We start from the raw sequence: 22,107 nt of genomic DNA, 5'->3' as shown, positions 1-22,107 counted from the left end.
CGGAATCCTGATTCCTTTGTCATGATTATTTCAGGCTCACAGAGGAGGGAGGAAAAGGTCGTGAATAATGCGTGATAGAACATAGAAGAGGTTTGTGGTCTATCGTGATAGGAATAACTGGGTTCTAGACTGGCCCTCTGCTGCTTCAGCTTTTCATTTCCAACCTGTGTTCTCATTCTCTGAGCATTCGCTGAAAATAGTGCACAGCTGTATGTATTGCTCTTCTTCTTTCCTAAACTCTCCAGTGTGAAGGGGCCGGGGGGGCTCAGTTGGTTAAGCGTCTGCCTTCAGCTCAGGCCGTGATCCCGGGATCCAAGCCCGTGTCGGGCTCCCTGCTCAGTGGGGAGCCTGTCTCTCCCTCTCCCTCTGCCGCTCCCCTGCTTGTGCTCTCTCTCCCTCTGCCAAATATATAAATAAAATCTTAAAAAAAAAATCCAATGTGAGACTCTCTGCCTTTTCACGGATGAAGGCAAAACATTCACATTTTTAATTCCTAAAAATCTGGCTTCATTTCTACCCCCTTGCCTTCGGTTTACACTGACGGCTCCGCTGCTTTGGGTCTCCCTCAGCTCATGTTTTCCTCTTTCCAATCTGCTTGATCGACTATTCTATATTTCTTCTCCTCTTTGCTCTGCTTTGGAGGTGTATTTTCTACAAACACAGACAAATTTTCACTCTTGAAATATTAACGCTCCTTTTGAAGTTAACAAAGCCAAGCGCCATCAAACCCTCCTCATCCCCCCAACCTCTCACACCTGCAAACTCCTCTCCAGAGCTGGTCCTCCTGGTTTCATCACCCCCAATGCTCCTCTTTCTTTCTTTCTTTCTTTCTTTTTTTTTTTAAGTATGCCTTTATTTTATTATCACTCTTGAAATATAGCTTGTTGGGACATGGAATTCTATGATAACATTTATGTATTTTTGTTCTATTAATTAATTATTCTGACAACCGTACTTGTAGACGAGACGGTCACTGTTTTCTGGACTGATGCAGGTACATTACTTTCTTTCTTCAGCTTTAATTTTTTCAACCTTTAAAAAACTCTTGTCTGTTTATGACTTTGGATCGTGAGCCCCTCTTCTGTGACGATGTTTCTGGGAAAGTCTGTGCAGGTTTGGTAAGGACGTGTCTGCCCAGAAAATCCCGTGACTGCTTTTGCCACAGACCCAGAATTATTATCCTTGGATAAGTCTTACAAAATTTTCAGCTTGGAAGTTTTCAGTATCAATGTTTTTATATGTTTTAATTTATTTTTAAAACATTTATTATTATAAAACAGTAAGAATATATTTGAAATTAGAGAATAAGAGACAAGAGATAAGAAAAAGAAAACACTATTTCTACCACCCTGAGCTCATCACTATTACTACACATCTCAGTATATATAGTCAGTCTTCTCTTCACGTCCTTTTTTTTTTTAAAAAAAAGATTTTATTTATTTATTTGACAGACAGAGATCACAAGTAGGCAGAGAGGCAGACAGAGAGAGAGGAGGAAGCAGGCTCCCCACTGAGCAGAGAGGCCGATGCGGGGCTCGATCCCAGGACCCTGGGATCATGACCTGAGCCAAAGGCAGAGGCTTTAACCCACTGAGCCACCCAGGTGGCTTTAAAGTCCTTTTTTTAAAAAAAGAGGTTTATTTATTTATTTGAGAGAGGGAGAGACAGAGTGCACCTGGCAGGGAAGGGCAGAGGGAGAGGGGGAGAGAGAATCCCAAGCAGACGCCCCACTGAGCCCAGAGCCCAAGGTGGGATTCAATCCCACGACCTTTAGATCATGACTTGAGATGAAATCAAGAATCTGAGGCTTGACCAGCTGAGACCCCAAGTGTCCCTTGTACCGACCTTTCTACCCTCAGCCTGTGTCCCCAGTCTGCACTCTCTCTGTTTCTTATTTAGTTGAGATCATAATCATATTTATTGATAGTTATTATACTATTATTATATTGTATGTCACTCTGATTATAATATGACATATTAATTCTATTATGTTATCTACATTATTATATAAGGCTGTCATATAATTTTATATATTTATTATAATGTATAAGATAATTGTCATGGTGATATAATGATAGATAATAAAATAATGAAATAATATAATAAATGTAACAAGTTTATTACGTACACAAGAACTTTTCTTGGTTAATTATCTCTACTTTTGCACAAAATCACATATTCATCTTATTACATCCACTGTCCATCTCCAATTTTCCCCACTGTTCCAAAACATTATTTGCAATTGGTGTCTTTAAACTAGGACCCAGGAACTGTATCTGATCATCACAGACTTAAAACTCGATTCATCTGGCATAGTACCCATTGTATTTTCAAACTGGAATTTACACAGATATTTGTGGAGGGTGTGTCCAGTCAGGGACACAAAACATCTGCACCATTCATGGGGCTCAGAGTGACTTAAGACAGATTAGCACGGGGCGCCCGGGTGGCTCAGTGGGTTAAACCTCTGCCTTCAGCTCCCAGGGTCCTGGGATCGAGCCCCGCCTCAGGCTCCCTGCTTCCTTCTCTCTCTGCCTGTCTCCCTGCCTGCGTGTGATCTGTCTGTCAAATAAATAAATAAAATATTAAAAAAAAAAAGACGATAAGATGATGATGGTCTGATGTTTCCATCATAAAATTCTGCTTTGCCGATAGAGTTTTCCAAAAATTAGAAACACGACTCTTACAAACAGGTGAGTGACCGAGATTTGTTTAACTCATTAATAAGGCCACAAAGAGGGTGACGATCTTTGCTCAAAGGGTTCTAGAGAAGATGGAAGCATTTATGGCCACTGAGGGAGACCGTCTTGTCGTGAGAGCGCTAAGTAGGTTAAGCCCTGTCGTGTGCTGAAACTGGACGGTTTAGGGGTATCTTTTTTACCAGAAAGGCTTTTTTAGCATTTCCACCGGACCAGACTCATTCGCGCGGCTGTGAGGAAAGGGTCATTCTCGAAGTTCTAAAATATCCTGATCAATAGCAAACTGTGGACAAAGAAGGCAGCCCCTCCAGGAACGAGATACCCGGGGGGCGGGGGCAGGACCCGGTGCTCCGGAGGCCCGCAGGTCCGACGCGGGGCATCTGCCCCTCACCCCCGCCCCGCCCGTCGACCAGAAAGCAGAGTGTGGGGCTCCTTTGCTCCTGATGGTCGCGCCCACAGCGGATAGCCCTGGCTTGAGGCTGGGACTTCCACAGTGTTCCGGAAAGCTGACTTCCCATTTCCACCTTTCCGTTTCAGCACCCGCCCGCACGCCTTTCATAAGGAATGTTCCCTCATGGAGCAAGCAGTAAGTCTGACCCCCAGTCCCAGCTGAGAACGGGCCGGCGGTGATGGATTTTCTGGGAAGTCTTCCCAGAAGAGCCACATCAGAGCCCATGGAAAGAGGTGAGCTCGTCTGCGATCTCCTCTTGCCAGAACGGGGTTTTTCCCGGAGTGTGCTATTGCTGAGGGGAAATCTTTGAGGGTCCCGTCTTTGTGGTTGGGTTTTGGTTTTACTTCCCAACCTCCCAGCGACCTCTGCGTCCCAGAGCTGGTGTCCCAGGCGCCGACAGAGCCCCCGGGGCTGCCAGGGCACGTCCCTCGGGGAAGTCTGGTCTCTGCGGGATTTGCTCCTTACCTATTTAAAAGGATGATTGACATATTTTATTCAGCATTTCTAGGTGTCGCTATGAAGTAGGTGCAGCCTATTGGATCCAAAATATTGTTGGAAATCACAGTCACGGCTCAGACTCTTCGAGTATTTTCCTGCGTCTAGAGGTGCTGGGTAAACTGCTGCCCTTGGGGTCCCCCAACCCGCCCCCCGGGACCCCCGCCACCCCCGCCCTCCCCCAACCCGCCACCCCTGCCCCCGGTGGACGACTCAGACTCTCTCACCGTCCCCGAGAGACGGCGCCGCCACATAATTCTGCCGCCTTGGGGGGACCCTGTAATTGCGACTGTGTGTGGGGACCTGAACCGATCTTACCGGTGGGGCTCGGTCATCCTGTCGCTACCGCCGGGTTGGCCGACCTCGCACTCTCGGGGAGCCAGAGGGAAGCTTCACGTTCGTGATCACACTTAGTCCTCCCAACCCGGTGAGGTGGGACCGATGCTCTCGTTTCGTCCAGGGAGAAACGAGGCACACCGAAGTGGCTTCTCTCCCAGGAACGCTCGTGTCACTACATCTCCGCTGGGCTGGTGACCGGGTCTACGACCCATGAAGAAAGGTCATTTGAATCTGCTGCAGCCAGAGTCTCGTTTTAAATACAAACGGGATGGGGATTTGACCGACGCTCGACCGGAATTTATTCAACACAGAGCAGGGACGAGGCCTCATCTCGCTGCACCCTCCGGTCCAGCGCTCCAGGGGACAGACGGACACCCCCGTTTGGCGACCCAGGACGCAGAGTGCAGAGACTCCCTCCTCCCTCAGCCGAGCGCGGAGGCGCAGCTGTGTCCACCCCCACCCGTCGCAGACCCGCCACCCCTGGCAAGCAGCCCTCGGTGCCTGGGGGAGCGGACTTCCTTCTAGACTTCTCTTCGTGGCCTCGGGGCAAAATGGGCTCCTGCGGGCGTCCCTCCGGCTCCACGCCCTGCACAGACTCATCTTCCTCAGCCGCCGCTCGCTGGGGGGAGTCTCCGCCGGCGGAGAAGGCCGGGGGCGTCCGTCGGCCCAGCTCTGGGATGCACTGGCGACCTGGGGGAGTGCGGGGCAGCCACGCGCAGCGTACCCAGCTGGCTTTCCTTTTCTTTCTTTTTTCTCGTTTTTGCTTGGAGGGCAGAGAACAGCCTAGAATTACTGATAAGCCCTTGTCCACTTGTCCACTTGTCGAATATTGGGTTGAGGTTAGAATCCTGGGTTTTTTCAGTCCAAGGAAAACAGACGGAAATTGAACGGGCTTCCTCAGCGGTGCGTCTGGGCCTTGGTTTTCTTCTAGGAAATGAAAGTGGGAACCGGGTGGACCAGGTGCGGGGCTGACGGGCTGTGTATGAAGGCGAGGGTGTCTGCTCTCCTCCAGAGTGACTAGTTACACAAAAATCTTCTGGTTTGAGGGGGAAAATAGCGAATATCCTATGTGCTCCCAAAAGAGCTTCTTCCCCCAGAAATTCTCTCTCTAAACCACACAACGCATTTTGGCAGGACCTTCCTTTTAGTCTGAAAGTGGCAGGCACTGACCTTTCTCCGGGGACTTTCTGAGACCTCTGCTTATCCGGGAGTCTGGGAACTCAGATGACATTTAAAATCGTCTCTCCCTCTAAAAGCCTGCCAGCCTGACCTTCGGATTTGACCTTGGCATAGCTGACGTGTATAAAACAAGCTGCTTCTTGCTTCCTTAAAGGTCCTCCTCTCTGTTCATCTCTCGAGTTCATGGAGTGTTTCTGTAGATACGCCCTTTAAGGAAGGACGGAGGAGGCCGAAGGCGGCGTCCCAGGCGAGAGTGAAGCACCGGGCGAGTTATCGGGCATCACCTGAGGTGATTGAAGCTTCTGCCGCGCAGTCACAGCTTCCAGGGTGGCCACGGGACAAAAGGGACTTTCATCTTGAATGCTCGAGCCTGACTTCCCACTGAAACCAGCAGCAGGCAAGATATTCAGGAATAGAATTTCTAGAAATGCAGTCGAAGGGTTTAAAGACGGCATCTTGGGGCGCCTGGGTGGCTCAGTGGGTTAAAGCCGCTGCCTTCAGCTCAGGTCATGATCTCAGGGTCCTGGGATGGAGTCCCGCATCGGGCTCTCTGCTCCGCGGGGAGTCAGCTTCCCTCTCTCTCTCTGCCTGCCTCTCTGCCTGCTTGTGATCTCTGTCTGCCAAATGAATAAATAAAATCTTTTTTAAAAAAAGAAATAAATAAAGATGGCGCCTTGACCCCAGCTTTCCTTCTGAGGGGACACCAAGGAGGCTCAGGTGGTAAGAGCCATGACAAAAGCTCGGCAGTTAGCTCTCTGCCGGAGGCTGTAGCGCACGGGAAGGTAAAGGAAGGGACAGGCGCTGCGTGCGGCACCTTCAACTGACCAGCACGTTGACAGCTAGTCAAGAAAAGGTTTTTTAAATATTATGCTATGTTAGCCACCCTACAGGGCATTATTAGTTGTTGATGTAGTGTCCGTGATTCCTTGTTTAAGTGAAACACCCAGCGCTCCATGCGGTCCATGGCCTGCTTGGTGCCCACCCCCGCCCCACCTATCCCCCACCCCCGCCGGCCTCACCCATCCCCCACCCCGGCCCCTCTAAAACCCTCAGTTTGTTTCCCAGAGTCCACAGTCTCTCGTGGTCGTCTCCTCCTCCGATGTCGCCCCCTTTATGGAGGACAGTAGGAGAAGGAAGAAAAGATGTTGCTTGGACATCAGCAAGACAGAAAAATGTCGTTTACATTACATTTTTTAAACTATTCTTTTCAGAGCGGTTTGAAAGTCAGAGCAAAGTCGAGAGGCAGGTGTAACGGTTTCCCACCGCTGCTCACCCCTCGCGGCGCAGCCTCGCCCCCAGCAACAACCACCGCTAGGGGAGTGCACCGTTCCAGCCGGCGGGCCTCCACGGACACATCACAACCACCCGAGGACCACGGTTGACCTTAGGGTTGACTCCTGTATGTTCTTTGGGTTCGGAGGAACGTGCGATGATGTTTGCCCGCCGTTACAGTGGCGATCGGAGCCGTGGCCCCGTCCCCAGTCCTCCACGCGCCGCCCGTTCGTCCCTCCTGCCTGCTCAGGTAACCCCCGGTCATTCCGTGGTCTCTGTGGTCCTGTCTGTTCCGGGACGGCACACGCTTGGAACCGTCCAGAATGCAGACTTTTCAGGTTGACGTCTCTGGCTTCGTGAGGTGCGTTTAGTGCTCCTCCGTGTCTTTCCACAGCCCGACAGCTCGTTTCTCTTCAGCACCCGAGAATGCTCCCTTGTCTGAATGTGTTGGCTTCCTTATCCACTCACCTGCTGAAGAATACCTTGATGGCTTCGGAGCTTGGACGACATTGAATAAGGGGGTTATAGACACCCACGTGCAAGTTTTTGTGTAGACATAAGCTTTCAGCTCCTTTGGGGAAGTACTAAAAAGTCAGTTGGTTTGAAGGTGTGGTAAGAGTGTGTTTAGTTTTGTAAGAAGGAACCAAACTGTCTTCCAAAGGGGCTGCAGCGTTGGCACCCCCCCGGCGACGAGCGAGAGCTCCTGCCGCTCTGTGCCCCACCAGCACGTGGGGTGTGGGTGCTCCGGGTTTGACTGTTCTCCTGGGGTGCCGTGGTATCTCACTCTTGCTTTGATTTACATTTCCCAAGGAACGTGATTGACTTGTGTATCAGCCTTGTGTCCTGCAAACTTGCTAGGATTCCTGACTAGTTCTAGGAGTTTACAGATCCTTTTGGATTTTCTACAGAGCTGATCATAACACCTGAAAACAAAGCTTTATTTCTTTCTTCCCAGTTGTATGCCTTTAATATCCTTTTCTTGTCTTATCACAGAGGCAAAGGCTTCCCGTACAATGTTGAAAAGAATGCCACAATTTGTTTTTCCATTCAGCAACTTTTGGGCATGCCTGTGTTTTCTAGTTTCTGCTGGTAATGGACGAAGCTGCTTTATGTTTATACAGAGAGCTTGTGTGGACATGTGTTCTCGTGTCCCATGGATATTGCTGAAGTATGGACGCCGTACTGCAGGAAGAGAATGCGCTACTCTGTGAGATGCTGCCAAGATGCCTTCCAAGTCAGCTTTCTGACCAGCAGGATACAGGTGGCCTTAACTCTTTTTAATCCAGTCTGCTAGTCTCTGACTTTAACTGGGACATGCAGACCATGGTGTTTTGTATGATCATGGACATGGTAGGGTTTAAATCTGTCTTCTTCTTAAGGCTCTTTATTGTGTTACTTGCTCTCCCCCCCCCCCTTTTTTTGGCCTACCTTTGGATTGAGTATATATTTTTTAAAGATTCTAAAAATTTACATATTTATTTATAGAAAGAGCACATGAGGACGGGCAAAGGGAGACAGAGAAAGATTCTCTGTAGGCTCTACGCTCAGCACAGAGCCTGATGCAGGGACTCCATCTCACGACCCTGAGATCATGACCTGAGCTGAAATCAAGAGTTGGACGCTTCGCTGACAGTTAGTTACCCAGGTGCCCTCAGATTGAGTCTGTATATATATTTTTTTATAATTCCTTTTTATTTAACTTATCAGCTGACCAGTTACCCTTTTGGGGAATTTTTTAGTAATTACGCAGAGGCAGTGGGTTTTCACTCAGAGAGAGCACAGCTTTGCCTAGACTTGGGCCCAGTAGGACGTCCCGCCCGCTCAGCAGTTTATAGCTTACATTTCTTACCAGAGAAAGGCCTGGTGACCGGGCTGGGTTTCCTACCGATGTGCCCATTGGGGGGCATTTCCACTAGCTCTTGGGAGTGCCCGGTCACTGGTTCAAGTCTGGGAAAGAGCTGGAGACAACAGCAGACCGTCCTTTGTCTAAGCCAGCACGCTCGCCGATATTGTGCCTTTAGGAATCCACAAATCCCTCAGTTGCTTTCCTTCTGTCTGATTTCAGGGCCATGATGCTCTAGTCCAGAATCGTCTTGGGCTTTTTGTTTTGCTTCATTTTGTTTGGTGCAAGAAACAAGGAGCAGAAGGTATAATGTGAACAGATGGAAAAGAAGCCAGAATGACTCAGTGTGAACTTTAGTTCTCACTTCCTTTACATGAAAATGGTGTTCAGACAGAAAGGACAGAGTAAACTTGTAGGGACTGAAATCCCAAATGGTCAGAAAATAAATGAGAATACCTGCTTTCCACAAGACAGCCTGAGCTGTCTGACTCAGATGATCTAAAGGATCTTGGAAATGAGATTGCGAGCGTCTTGGAGGAAACCTTAGTGAGATCGTGAGAACGAGGGAGATACCAGGAGGAAAGGGTGGAGAGACGTCCTCACTTTCAAAACGGGGGTGAGGGGCCCTTTGGAAGCAAGTGAACCGGCTATCTATTGGCAGATAGGTTAGATTTAAAAAGATGTTTGGGGACTGCCTGAGGAAGAAAGAAATTCGCATCAGCTTCCCTGAAAGAAAACACCACCCCAAAGCTGCATTATCCCTTGAGTGTGATCTCTTACCAGGTGCGGAAACTGTGTGTGTCGTAACTTAGGTCAGGTTTTGATGTCCCTTGATATACTCAGATGAATTCAAAGCTGGCTGAAGACTTACACCGCACGAGTTGTGAGGCCAACTGATTACCGGTCCCCTGAGTACTGAAGTCGACCAGCGTGCATGGGAAGGGTCCTGTGTCTAAGTCATAAAACGGAGGTCAGGAGCCGTCTACATGGAAAAGATCAGGCAACAGTGTGGACGTGTAACACAATTTTTTCTTTTTTAAAAAATGTGTTTCTGGGAGCGCCTGGGTGGCTCAGTCGTTAAGCGTCTGCTTCGACTCAGGTCATGATCTCAGGGTCCTGGGATCGAGCCCCGCATCGGGCTCTCCCCTCGGCAGGAAGCCTGCTTCTCCCTCTCCCACTCCCCCTGCTTGTGTTCCCTCTCTTGCTGTGTCTCTCTCTGTCAAATAAATAAATAAAATCTTAAAAACAAAATGTGTTTCTGATGGAACTGGCGATAAAGCATCTGACGGGGGTCGGCGAGACCTTCACTTTCTCCTGAGTCCTCGCCGCATCCGGGAGGGGGGTGAGAACCGTGCCGGGAGCAGAGGGAGGTGGTGGAAAATTAAACCGTAACATCTGAACTCAAAAAAAATATAAAACCTTCTCAACTTTGAACTATTTGTGAAGTCAAAACTGGACATGCAGCACATCCTGCAGGAAATCTTTGTGATTGGATGGACTGTGGAGCCGAGAGGCCTCCTGAAGGCCGGGCAGGATCGCCTCGGCATTGTCTACGCTGGAAAAGACCGTGACCTCTCAGAAGGTGTCAGGGCTCAGCGGTCCTGCAGGAGGGAGTGATGGGCTGTGCATGCAGGACAGCACCTTGGACCCAGGGGCCAACGTTCCCATGGTACCCGCAGTTCCTTACAACTCAGTTAAGTGCCCTTGGTGAGATCTCTTAATTGTTTGCAGGTCTTTGTGGAACCCCAGTCTTGTTATGTGCTTTCACTGACGCGGATGTACTGAGCAGAAGCCTCAGCTTGCGTCTCAAACACGAGGTTTCGATGAGTGGGCTCTGGTGAGTCTGCGGGTCAAGGGAGAAGCGACAGTGGGTTTCCAAGCTACGCTGGCAAAGACAACCCCGTAAGCAAAAAGGAGACTCTGGGACTGGCCTGCCATTCACCCGGGAATTCCGGTAGATGATGGGACCCCGTTTTGTAAAGAATTTGGGTCCAATTCATCAAACACTGGGATAGTTGAGAAGTTTTACTACACCCAAAAGACAACGAGGGAGGGCCAGTTTGGTCCTACAGACCTGTTGTCAGAGCCGTGCCTTCCGGCGGCTTCGGGAAGCTCCCTCCTCACTCCCGGGGCTCCCCGCACCACTCCCTGCTGCAGGGGCGGACGCTGCCCCGCCTAAGGTCAGGCTTGCAGAGCGGCAGGGAGGCTGTGTGTCCTGTTCGCACACGGAGAGCGGGACGCATGCTTGGAACGCCCACGCTCCCTCCACAGGGCGATTCTCCGCACCTCCCCCCCAAGCCGACCCCAGCAAATGAGCCAGGCCAGTAAGTCTCCCCTTGATGTTATTGAAGGGAATTCTGGTGCCTCCTGGCAGATTTATTGTTTCCAAAATCATCTGGACAAGCTTGCTCATTGACCTCAAGAAACTCAGAGAGAAATGCGTCGACTTGCCTGTAGAACACGGGGTAACCATCGTTTCAAGGATCTATTGCTGTCTTATGCCAAATCAGACTGCGTTCCTTTTATAAGCATTTTAGAAACTTTTCCCAGAAAACATCAGCATTACCCTGTGTCACATTGTATTTAATTGTACAGAGTCAGCTTCCCTTAAAAGAATGTTGGGAAGACTATATTTTGAAATATTAAGCGTGAGCAGGTGACCGATTTGAAATATTAAATAGTTACGAATTAGTTAGAGTTTATAATAGTTACAAACCCCTGCAACATAAATCAGTCTGCTTATTTGTTGAGCCCAGGACATGCAATGCAACAGTAACCTTGAAGGAAATTCTAAGTTACGATCTCCCTGACTGCCATGGGGCACCCAACAGGAGGTACTTAACACCAACTCATCCAGTTCCAGATGTCCCCGGTGCTGCTGGACAACCCGGTCTCGGACTGCGTGTGCAGACGTCGTGAGCTCTGACAGCATCCAGCGTAACTCACCCTCCTGCGTGTCACTCGTGGCAGACATCTGGGGCCACACCGCATCCGTCTGTTCCTCTGTTTCATGACGGCCTGAGGATACCACAGCGAAAGGAATCACAAAGCGTATTCTGGTCACGGCAAAACTGTGCCAGCATCCTTCTGTGATCTGGAAACAATTTCCGCTCTGCCATAATGTGATTTGAAGCGAAATCTCATCAGGTTGCACGGGACGGTGAAGAGGAGGTAAGCCTGTCTGAGTGCGGCCAAGGTTGCCTTCCTCTGCTCTGCTGGGTGTTGATGGACCCCCTGGGAGGGGCTGTTGAGGCTGTGAAGGGTGTCGGGACCAGCGAGACCACCCTGCTCACCTCAGGGTTTTGTCACCTGCTTCGGAACGAGAGACCCGAGCCAGAATCAGTTATGTGACCTTAAGGCGGTGTGGGATTTTGAAATATTACAGACAATAAACTTGTCCCGAGGTGGAGAATTTTACCTACTAGAATTATCCATGAGGTGACAGAAGACTGTTTCCAGGGAATCCCCCCTCCCCTGCAGAGAGCGGGGCCACCAGCAGGCTGGGGTCTAGCAGTCCTCCTGGGGGTCTGGGGCGGGTGTTAGTGGCCGCTCCAGGCTGGGCGCACTGGGGACGCGGGCAGGCTCGGGGGGAAGGAGAAGCGCCTGTGGGGCATCAGCGGGCATCTGACGGGGAGTGAGTTCAGAGGCGGGCCCGGGAGTCTCCAGGCTGTGAGGGGACCCCCCAGGACAGAAAAGGGAACCTGTCGCGAGAGTGAACTGGAATTCCTTTCCTGTCCTTTGGGAGCCGTTGACAGGACCCAACTTGGCATTTGGACGTGGTCTGTGTTTTGGGCTCCCTTGCTGTTCGGAACCAAGGCAGAGCGGTCTACGGTCCGAGGGCGCCAGCGCGAGCAGCTCTGGAGCAGGGAGCTGGGCCCCCCGCAGGCAGGCCCCGGGGCAGGGGCTGCTCGGGAGAAACCAGGGGCAGCATTAATGCTGGGGAGGGAAAAGCAGTTTGAGTCTCCAGGGTCAAGTCCAGTTCTAGAAGCTCTTGACTACCGGCTGGGGTGCTGGCCTTTTAATCTGTACGGGACGAGGAGCCATTCGGAAGTCCACAACGCGGAGGACGGGTGACGGCCAGGTGGCGGCTGGAAGCCAGGGTCCTCAGCCCTGCAGCTGCGGGAGCCTGGACGGACCGGCCGCGGAGAGTTTGGGGCGAGGCCCGTGGGTTCCGGCTTTCCTTCCTCTTCCCCTCCAACAGCCCCCCCACCAGCACCTTCAAAGCCTTCTCCTGAGCTTTATTTATGTGTGTTTTTATGAGAGGAGTTGGTTTGAACACAAGACTTCCTGCAGTCCTGCCTCCCCAGACTGGACACGGCTAGGCCGGGTGGTTCAGACCTTCCCCATCTGACCCGGCTCTTGGCACTGACCGGATCCTCCTGGAAGGACCAGGCAAGTCCACCGGAGAGAGAAGGACCCATCCATCCTGCAGACATGTCTCCCCCTCTCCCGCCAGGGGCCGGGGAACAGGCACTTGTAACAGCCTCGGCTGTTCTGTAATCGCCCCTGAGTCAGGCAGCCCATGTCCTGGGGGGAGGGAAGGCATAACACCAGGGGGTTCTGTGCACGGGGAGGGGCTGTCCCTGTGGCCTCTGCCCCAGTGGCCTCCCACAGAGGCTGGGCCACCTTTCGAGACAGGCGTCTACACAAGAGCCCTCAGTCAAGCGCTGGGTGCCAACGGCCGCCTTCCCCCAGCCCCAGAGCACGCATGTTTGTGGGGTCAGCTTCAAGGCACAAGGCTCACAGTGGTCTCTGGGGCAGCGTGATTGATGCGCGTGCTGGGAGAGGGGACATCCCACCCAAGACACACACGCACCCCCGCGTACACCTGCCCCAGGGCTCGTGGCCACCCGAGGGACAGCTGAGGATCTCAGAGGTTTTCCATCTCTGCCGCACCTCACCCATGCGGGCACTCGGGCAGATGGTGGAGCAGGAGACCGTGACCTTGCCTGGAGAGAGATGTGGTGCCCACGGCCATCTTGGAGCCTTGGTGGCAGGACAGGCACAAATTCACTGACTTCAGCAGCCGCCAGAGTGCCTCGGCTCAAGGGCAGGGTCTTTCTCGCCTCTTCCTACTTCTGGCCGTGGCAGGGTTTGGCCTCTGCACAGGGGTGAGTCTGCCTCCGTCCCGCACCACCCCCCGTGGGAGTCTGTGTCTCTCCCTCTTCTTATGAAAGCCCCAGTCCCAGGGGATCTGAGGTCTCCTCATTCCACAGGATCCGTTAGCTCCGTAATGACCCTAATTACCAGTAGGCCCCATCCTGAGGCTCCAGGAGGGACATGAGCGTTGGAAGGGTGTGTGGGCTACAGGGCTCCCCCGAGGCTTAGGGACATGGTGGAAAGCTCAGTTCTGCCTTCTACGGATCCGGCCGGGAGAAGGCGGTGCTGCTCCGTGTGCGGTGGTGGGTGCGAGAGCTCAGGTCCTGGTCCCGGGAAAGATGCCCCCGCAGCTGGGCCGAGGCCACAGGAGCCAGCCTCCTGCTGAGCTCTTCTGGGGGAAGTCCCCCTTGAGGACAGGGAACAAAAAAAGTTATATTTTCATTAAAACAGCTGGAAACACAAGTTCTTTGACTCTCAGTTTCCAAGGCCACTTCAGGAACTGCCACAAGGTTCACCTTTTGCTCAGAATACTGGCGCAGTCTAGGGGGACAGAGGAGCAGCACGGAGGGAGCCATGTGCCACACTGTCCTGAGTGCGGTCAGGAGGCGGTGTGTCCCCCAGCGTCCCCAGCGACCTTGAGTAAGCTGTTGTGACACTCCAGCCTCCCCGGCTGTGTTCACAGGACCCTCGCTGCCCGGGGCACGTGAACAGGCTGAAGTCAAACTCCCACCCAGCGCCCCGTGCCCGGCGGTCTATGCCGCGCAGGGGGCACCTACACGCGCCCTTGCACACTGTCCATGGCTCAGCGCGCCCCTCTGCGTGTATATATCACCCCCCTCCCCGCTGCGTCCTTCTGTCCAGACCGTCCCAGACGCCGGGTTTGTTGCAGCCGGCCACAGGGCTCTTTGCGCATCTCAGGCTCCACGCTGGCCGCAAGGGGCGGCTGGGCACAGGCCTTTCAGAGATGCTCTGCTCTTTGTGTCCTTCCGTCATTATAACTAATCTCTGTGACCCAAATTCTGCCACCAGCGGGGTGGGGTCTCCAGGAAGCGGGCATTGTATTTTCCTCATGGCTCTGAGATCCCTCCTTCTGACCTGCAGATTAGAAGGTTAATTGAGATTTCTGTGTTTACATTCTAATCTCCATGTCTAATGCATTCTAAATCTTTGCCTCTTTTAGCTGGGTGGTGCTTAATTACTTTTCCGAAGGTAAACCTGATGGGTTCGGGATGAATTACAGGGCAAGGATGACCCTGATAAGCCCAGGACGGCAGAAGGAGAAGCTGATTTATGTGGCATAGGGTGACGCCCGCGACCCAGGTAGATGCATCTTGAATTCCAGCTTGTCAGACCTGGTCGTCCTCATCATTCTCAAGTATTGCAACGCTTGCTTTACACAGATTTTTATTTCAACTTTGTGCATGGCGCTGATGAAATGAGAAGATAGAATTTTTTAAAATAAATTGTTTAGATGTAATTGTTTTTTTTTTTAGTCAAAAATTAAAGAGTTGGTAGCATAGAAAACAGTGCAGGTGTTCACTGTTTACATATTTAGAGAAAATAATTTTTCTATTGTTACCATTGTTTTCTTTTTGTCAGCCTTGAGCAAGGAGCTCTCCTGGGGACATTGCATGCTGGAGAGAGGAAGCAGAGCGGTTAGGAACATGGGCTCTGGAGTCAGGCCAACCCTGGCTCTACTCCCAGATCTAATGACAACCAGCTGGTGATCTTGGTCCAGTAGTGAGCTCCTTTGTCTTTGTCATCTTATCTACGAGAGGCCGAGCTGAAGGTATAAGGTCTTTGTGAAGCCCAGATGCTCCAGTGCCTAGCAACTAGGAGGTGCTAGTCAGGGTAGTGATGATGATGTCATCATGATGGTGGTGTTGCTGATAAAGATGATGATGATTATGATGATGATGGTGATGATGGTGAGGATGGTGAGGATGATGGTGTTGATGGTGATGGATGTGTTGGTGATGGAGGTGATGGTGATGGTGGTGATGATGATGGTGATGATGGTGAGGATGGTGAGGATGATGGTGTTGATGGTGATGGATGTGATGGTGATGGAGGTGATAGTGATGGTGATGATGATGATGATGATAATGATGGTGATGATGATGGTGATGATGGTGATGGTGATGATGGTGATGATGATGGTGATGATGGTGATGGTGATGATGGTGATGATGATGGTGATGGTGATGATGGTGATGGTGATGATGGTGATGATGACGGTGATGATGACGGTGATGATGATGGTGATGGTGATGATGGTAATGATGGTGATGGTGATTGATTTTTAATGTCTTTTCAGTATAAGTTTTACCTTTCCAACTAGAGATTTGAGGACCAGCCCCCTCTGCAGGTTGATTTTTCTACCTCTACCGTACCCAGCGTGTAGCTGGCATGGAGCACTTGTTGTTAAAGACTTCAGCACTCCGACTGTAGCCCTATTTTCCTTAGACCCTTTGTTTTTTTCTCATTTGTCTTGATCCTTTCAAGCCAGGGCCTCTGAAGATAATGCTGAGTTTGGGCCATTTTGCAGGGTGTTCCTACATATCAAGTGGTCGCATGGAGGACATGGAGGAGGAAAGCTCCTTTTGAGAGTATCTGCATGGCCCATGTGTGACTCACCACCTCCAGAAGTTGTCTCTCTCCTGATGAATGGCTAAGGAGTTTTGACCCCTCGTTGTCTGCAACCCCCCATTCGATGGTGTCCTTCTTACTGTAGTTGACAGAGGGTCCTTAAAAGTGATCTCTATTAAAGCAGAGTGAAGGCTGGTCCATGACTGGCCCAGTCTGGTCTAGCGCTGCTGGTTTTGCATTACGCTGGTGACAAGCGGACCCTTACCTCCGTCCGGGGTCCAGTACGCAGCCCCACAGCACGGGCGGCCTGTCCCCTCACTGCCTCGGCTCCCGTCCGTGCCTCTGTTCCTTGCCGCTCCTGCTCCCCACCGTCTGTTCACCAGCACGTCCTTGGCCCGGAGCCCGAGTGCCAGGAACACAGCGCTTCAGTTGACTACATCTTGGGGGAAAACATTTATTTTTAAACATTTTTTAAAAAAATGATTTATCAATACTATTGAAGGGAATGTGAAGAGGAGAAAACTGCTATTTTCCTTCACGGTTTTCACTGATTCTGGCCCACCGCCAGGCCCATCCTTGCCTCCCACGGCAGGTGACAAGTGTGACAGCCGTGTTTTGCTGTCCCGGACTGAGGGGTGGTCCCGGTCCCGCTTGCCCCACAGATTGCGGCAAAACGGTGTCACACGTGTCTTGCAGCTGAGGCCACTGTGTTGTGAAGCCCAAGAGGAGGGGCTCAGCCTTCTCCGCTGACCCTGCGGATCCCCCCAACAGAACGCCATGACAGGACAGCCCACGAGGAGGAGGTCAGCCCTGACCACAGAGCCCTGGGAAGTCATCCGTTGTCGCGGCTTGTTAGCAAGCAGCGCAGAACCGAAAGGCACAGAACGTTTTCTTCTCCCCACGTCTACAAGCGCGTGTCCCTTTGAGGTGTTTCTACCTCACCCCCCCACCCCCACCGCTGTGCTCTTACAGACGAGGTGCTGGGAAGACAGAAACAATTGTTCTAACCTTAGAACCCTGAACGGAATGCGTGCGGTATGCTATTTTGTTTTCGTAGTAGTAATACTCCCCTCGCTCCTGGGCTGAGTTAAAGAGGCTTACCAAGCCGCACCGACTATGTTAAGACAAAGATAAAAAATTGGGGGAAACCCAGGCCCAGGACACGTGGGGCGAGAAAGAAGACGAGGCCAGGGGCTGGCCTGCCGTAAGACCCAGCAAGTGGCCAACCCCAGCTTTTTCATAACGATAAACCTGCCCTATCTGCGAGTTCTTCTGGGAATTCTCACACTGGATAAAATCGCTCTTGCATCCAGGGCCTGCCCGTGCCAGAGGCGGTGCGAGCCACTTACTTACGTGCACGGGGTCCCAGGCACTCATGACCTTCCCACCGCCGAGGTCCCCTATTTTCAGGTTTCAGGTGGGACAAGCAGAAAGACCTAGTGCTGTGGGGGTGTGAGCTCCCGGCAGCCTGAACCCAAACCCTAAATCTACCCTTTGCTAGCGCACCCTTCCCATGAGACCTTTAACCTCTCTGCGCCCGAGACTCCCCATCTATAAAACGGGACTGATAACGGCATCTTCTTCAAGGTCACTGTAAAGACTGGGTGAGTCAGTATACAGAGTCCTTGTCACCGTGCCTGGAGCAGAGCACGCTTGTCGTTAACTATGATGACATGAATTGGAGTCGTGGCTCTTGCTACTTCTCACCCGGGGACCACCCGTGAGCCAACGTCAGCTTCCCTCAATCTCGGGCCCTTTCTGGTGACTGAGCCAACTGTCTCCCACTCTCATGCCCCTCCCTCCCCAGCCAGCAGCGACCCGTTGGTGCCACGGGGGACCGTTCTGCACTTTCCCGGCTGCATTGGATTCTGTGGGTTAATACAAAGCTATGACACCCATTGGTGTAGTTTTGAGATCCCAGATCCCAGCAAGACACCAACATTTTTAATCTCCAAGTGACGATCCAGTCTGGAAGGGAAGAGCAGGTTGTTTCTGTTGTCGTAGTGGGCAGATGAGAAAGGAGACACAAAGCAAGACTGGCTTCTGAGGCTGTCATGAATGAAATGTGATGGCAGCTCCTCACGGGCTGTCTTATCCTGCACCGCAGCCCCCATGGGAGGCAGTCCCCGGTGCGTGCCCAGGGGCTCTGTCTTCGGGAATCCACAGCCGGAGCGCCGCCTCTCACACTGAGCTGGTGATGGTCTACGCGTTGGTAGATGGTCCACACGTTGCAGTGGGGTGACATGTGACGTGTGTGCCCTTGGAACGTCGATCATGAAGAATGCTGATGCCCTCCATCTCTCAGATCAGGCGCCCAGGGGACAGCCGCTGCCGTGCGTGAGGATGCGCAGGTAGTGCCGGGCGAGGCCAGCGTGGAGAGGCCTCCTGCCAACAGCCGGCACCTGCTTGCTAGCCACGAGAGTGAGTGTGAGACGGTAAAAATCTCTGTATTGGTCTCTGCCCCCATCCCCAGCAGAGGGATCCTGAAGCCCTTGGAATCTCCTAATGGACGAGAGCACTAGAAGCTTCTCTCGTTCTATTGGGGCGACTCTGGAGGGCTCCTGGGTGCAGCTTGGTCACTGGGAAGAGCCACCATGGCTATGGCGGGGGGTGGGGTGGCAGGAAAGGGGGTTAATGGCCCGCCGTCCGTGAGGAAGCCTCCATAAAGCCCCCCTCGCATGGGATCTGCGAGCTCTGGGCGAGCGCGCGCGCAGATTCGGGGAGCGCGGCTCCCGGAGAAGGTCCCATGACCTCTCGCGGCCCTCTCTCCCATCTGCGTGTTCACCGGTGCCTCTGTCGCGTCCTTTAATAGGCTGGTAAATGCAATGCTACGCATCTCTGCGTTCTGTGAGTTGCTCTAGCAAGTTCATCAAACCCGAGGTCGGGGTCGTGGGACCTCCACCTTGCGGGACCGTCTGCACTCGGGACTGGGGTCTGAAGGCAGGGGCAGTCTTGTGGCACGGAGCCCTCAGCCTGCGGCACCGGACGCTCCTTCTGAGTAGCGTGAGAATCGGGCTGAATTGTGGGACACCCAGCAGGTGTTGGAGAATTGTTTGTTGGTGGCGGAGTGGGGGTGCCCCCACCACACACACACACACACACACACACACACACACGCACACGCACACGCACACGCACGGACTGTCTTCATGCTGTGTTTCGTGTCACCCGAACTCTCAGGAAATGTGCCTATTTGAGTCACCCCACAGGCCGTCTTGGGCACAGTCATTTCTAAAGACCTAGGAAGGTGAGAGAAATCTCCTTTCCATATAAACAGCCCCCTGCTCCCCTCAGCCCGTGGGTGAGTATGGAAAACTTTTCTCTTTTTCAGGCACAAAGGGGAAGGAGAGCTCGGGGCAGCAGAGCATCTCTGCTCGGGAGAACTAGGAGGGTTGGGGAAACTTGTCACAGACGGCAAGTGTTCGATGGTCTATTTCTCAGCATTTGTCTTCACTGGAATTGGGCTCCATTTACTAAGAAATATCTGAAAGGAAACCCAGTGGAGAGCACGGGGTCAAAGCCAGGCCCTGGCTCCCGACACAAGAATCTCAGTATTGTTTGCACGGCCTTGGGTTTTGTTTTCACAAAACACAGTGAGGGCCAGCTCACCCACAGGGCGCGTCACCCACAGGCCTGGGGACGAAGACGTGGGTGGCCGGGGAGGGGCTGCTCTGGGAACCCCATGCAGCTCTGTGTTGGGGAGGGGGACAGCCCCGCTCTCGGGGAGCTAGGGTGCGCTGCGGAGAGAGCCCGGACGGAACACACTCAAGGGCGGTCTGCTTACGAGCCCTCCGAGCCATCCCACAGCCGCGCCTCCGACCTTGGCTCCATGGGGGAAGGGCCGTGTGGCTCCCCTGTGGCCCCATCCCGGCTCCTACCGCGGTCCAGAAGGTGGCAGAGGCGTCCTGGGAGATGAGAACAGTTGGCGCTCACCCCCTTCCCGGCCGGCGCCCTGGGCTTCTCCCTCAGGCCCACTTGGACCCTTGTCAATCCCCTTCTCCAGGCCATGCCCGGTCGGCACCTTTCCCTGAGGCTCGCAGTCCCCGGGACCCCACCCTGCAGAGCTGGGTGAGAGTCTTGTTCCCTGGGGCCTCCGTCCCTGCCCCAGGGCTTCGGTCCCAGAAGGGTCGTCGCAGGAGGTGCCTGGGCGGCCTCACAGCGCTGCCCGCTGCCTTCCTTCCCTGTCTCCCTTGAGCAAGGAGCTCTGTGGACCCGGCACCCATCATGCCCAGGGCTCTGCTTCCTCCTGCACCGCCTCCCTCTGAGCTCACTGTTTACACTCACAGCACGGCCTCAGAATCCCAAGAAAAACCTTTTCTGGCTCAGCAGAGCCTGGATCTTACACATCAAAAGCATTTTAGCTTTCAGACTAATGCCTTTGTCACACAAGCACACAAGTATTCAAGATCTCAAAAGCCAAAAAATGACTTTCTCTTCCCTGAGGCAAAGCCTCAGACAGAAAAACAGTAACGTTGTGGGGGGCGGGGGGAGTAGGAAACCTCCAGTGGCAGGTAATAGTTGAGAACATTTTCCATTTCCTGCGTACCCCACACTGCCTCCCGCAGCTCTCGAAGCCCTTGTCACCCGTCACCTGCTCTTTCCTGTCATTTTGCCCACAAACGCCCACTGTCTGCCGGCCAGTCCTCCCAGGTACCCCCGTCCCCACCTGCAGGGGGGCCTGGACTGACCCTGAATGAAAGACCCTGAATGAAAACCGAGCGCTCTGTCCTGGTAACGACCTCCAGACTCGCTCTGGCGGGAGGGCTAGAGTGGGGTCCCCAGCCATGGGCGTCAGCCGGCTGCGGGGGGCTGTGGAGGCCGGGGGGGGAGGGGCGAGGCAGGTGGGCATGGGAAGGTCCCGCTCCCCAAGGCTCCGAGCAGAGGAGGATCGTCCTCATTCACAGCACTGAGGCTCTGGGGCGGAACCCCTAAGCTCCAGCTCTCTGGGGTCCCAGGGCAGGTGTGCCTCGGAGTTCTTGGGGGACCCATGTTGTGAGGGCGTGCAGGAGGGAAGAGGTCAAGCTGGAGATGTTTGTCCACCCAGAGACGGACCCCCGAAGGGCCTAGTGGGGCAGCCAGAGCAGTCTCTGAAGCACAGGCGGGAGGCGGAGGCGGGGCAGAACCTTTCTGGCACATTCTTCCTGCGCGAATTCGTCCGAATGCAACTAGAAGCGAGTTTGTTGTCGGTCCTCCTCCTCTCCAAGAAGTGTGCCCATGCCCATGTGTTGCCTCGGGCGACCCAGGCTGGTCCCAGAGTGGGGGCAGGGGAGCCTGGGCCGTCCGTGGCCGAGGTTGCTGGACCCCCTGGGCCACACAGCACTTGCCGCTTCAACCTTGGGCTCTGGCTGCCAGGAAAGCGTCGTCGCTGGAATGTAGCCCTTTGGTCAGTTCTTGCCTCACTGTGTGTCTCAGATCGTCCCAAGCCAGGGCCCTGCTGGGCCTTCGCCGGCTCCCTCCGTCCACGGCACCAAGCCCTGGGGAGGGGCCTAGGCCTCCCCCACTTCTCTGCATTAACTTCTTCTGACGTCCTGGCTTCACCCCTTACTCAAGTTGGCACCCCCGAGGCAGGTGTCCTCCTAAAAGACTGCAGGGACCAGAACTCTCCAGGTCGTTAGCCAAAGCTGCGGTGACTCGACTTCCCCAGAGGCACGCGCCCAGCTGATGTGTGGTGCCAAGGAGAGCCCGCGTGCCCATGAGCCCACGAGCTATTTCTCCGAGTCACAGTTTTATTTTGGTCGTCCCAAAAGATACATTGTTAACTAATCAGAGCACAAGTACACTTGCGAGAGCTTTTCTTCTTTCCTTTTGGATGAAATAGGAATCACTGGTGATCCGATGAGATCACATGCGCCCTCTCGTGCGAGCTCGAAGCGAGCCCGCGAGACGCATCTCAATGTCCCAGGCGACGCCGCTGACGGGTTCTAGACACGTGGCCAGCGAGCCTCCCCGGGGGGAGCACAGCCGTCCCCATGACCGTCACGGCCCGCCCGCTTGGCCGCAGGAGCCCGGGAGCCGTCGTGCCTCCCCGAGACGACTTACGGTCTGCGGGTCCGCGGCAGCGGGAAAGGGCGCTCCCCATGAGCCCGCGCCAGGAGAGGAGGACCTAGTGGAGTCCACTGCCAAAGTCGCCCTGACTCCGA

The 22,107-nt window shown here is 53.4% G+C and overlaps 2 long non-coding RNA genes across 5 annotated transcripts; both read left to right on the top strand.

The window, feature by feature from the left end:
* The first annotated feature begins 3,863 nt into the window (after positions 1-3,863).
* On the top strand, positions 3,864-9,517 carry LOC132018465 (uncharacterized). 4 transcript variants are annotated; one of them, XR_009404547.1, is made up of 6 exons: positions 3,864-5,452; positions 6,375-6,685; positions 6,830-7,696; positions 7,921-8,080; positions 8,501-8,582; positions 9,122-9,517. It is a non-coding gene; the product is annotated as an uncharacterized LOC132018465 (long non-coding RNA). The 4 variants fall into 4 exon arrangements; XR_009404548.1 differs by having other exon boundaries at positions 3,867-5,452; positions 7,557-7,696; XR_009404549.1 differs by having other exon boundaries at positions 6,375-7,696; positions 7,921-8,067.
* Positions 9,518-11,036: 1,519 nt separating this feature from the next.
* LOC132017536 (uncharacterized) lies at positions 11,037-16,487 on the top strand. Its single transcript, XR_009404320.1, has 4 exons — positions 11,037-11,449; positions 14,559-14,698; positions 14,978-15,167; positions 15,927-16,487. It is a non-coding gene; the product is annotated as an uncharacterized LOC132017536 (long non-coding RNA).
* Positions 16,488-22,107: the final 5,620 nt, after the last annotated feature.

Source organism: Mustela nigripes, chromosome 5, assembly GCF_022355385.1.
Source record: "Mustela nigripes isolate SB6536 chromosome 5, MUSNIG.SB6536, whole genome shotgun sequence".
In the NCBI taxonomy this organism is placed as follows: Eukaryota; Metazoa; Chordata; class Mammalia; order Carnivora; family Mustelidae; genus Mustela; species Mustela nigripes.
Note: the sequence above shows the minus strand (reverse complement) of the source record. Positions and strands in the feature narration are given on the sequence as shown.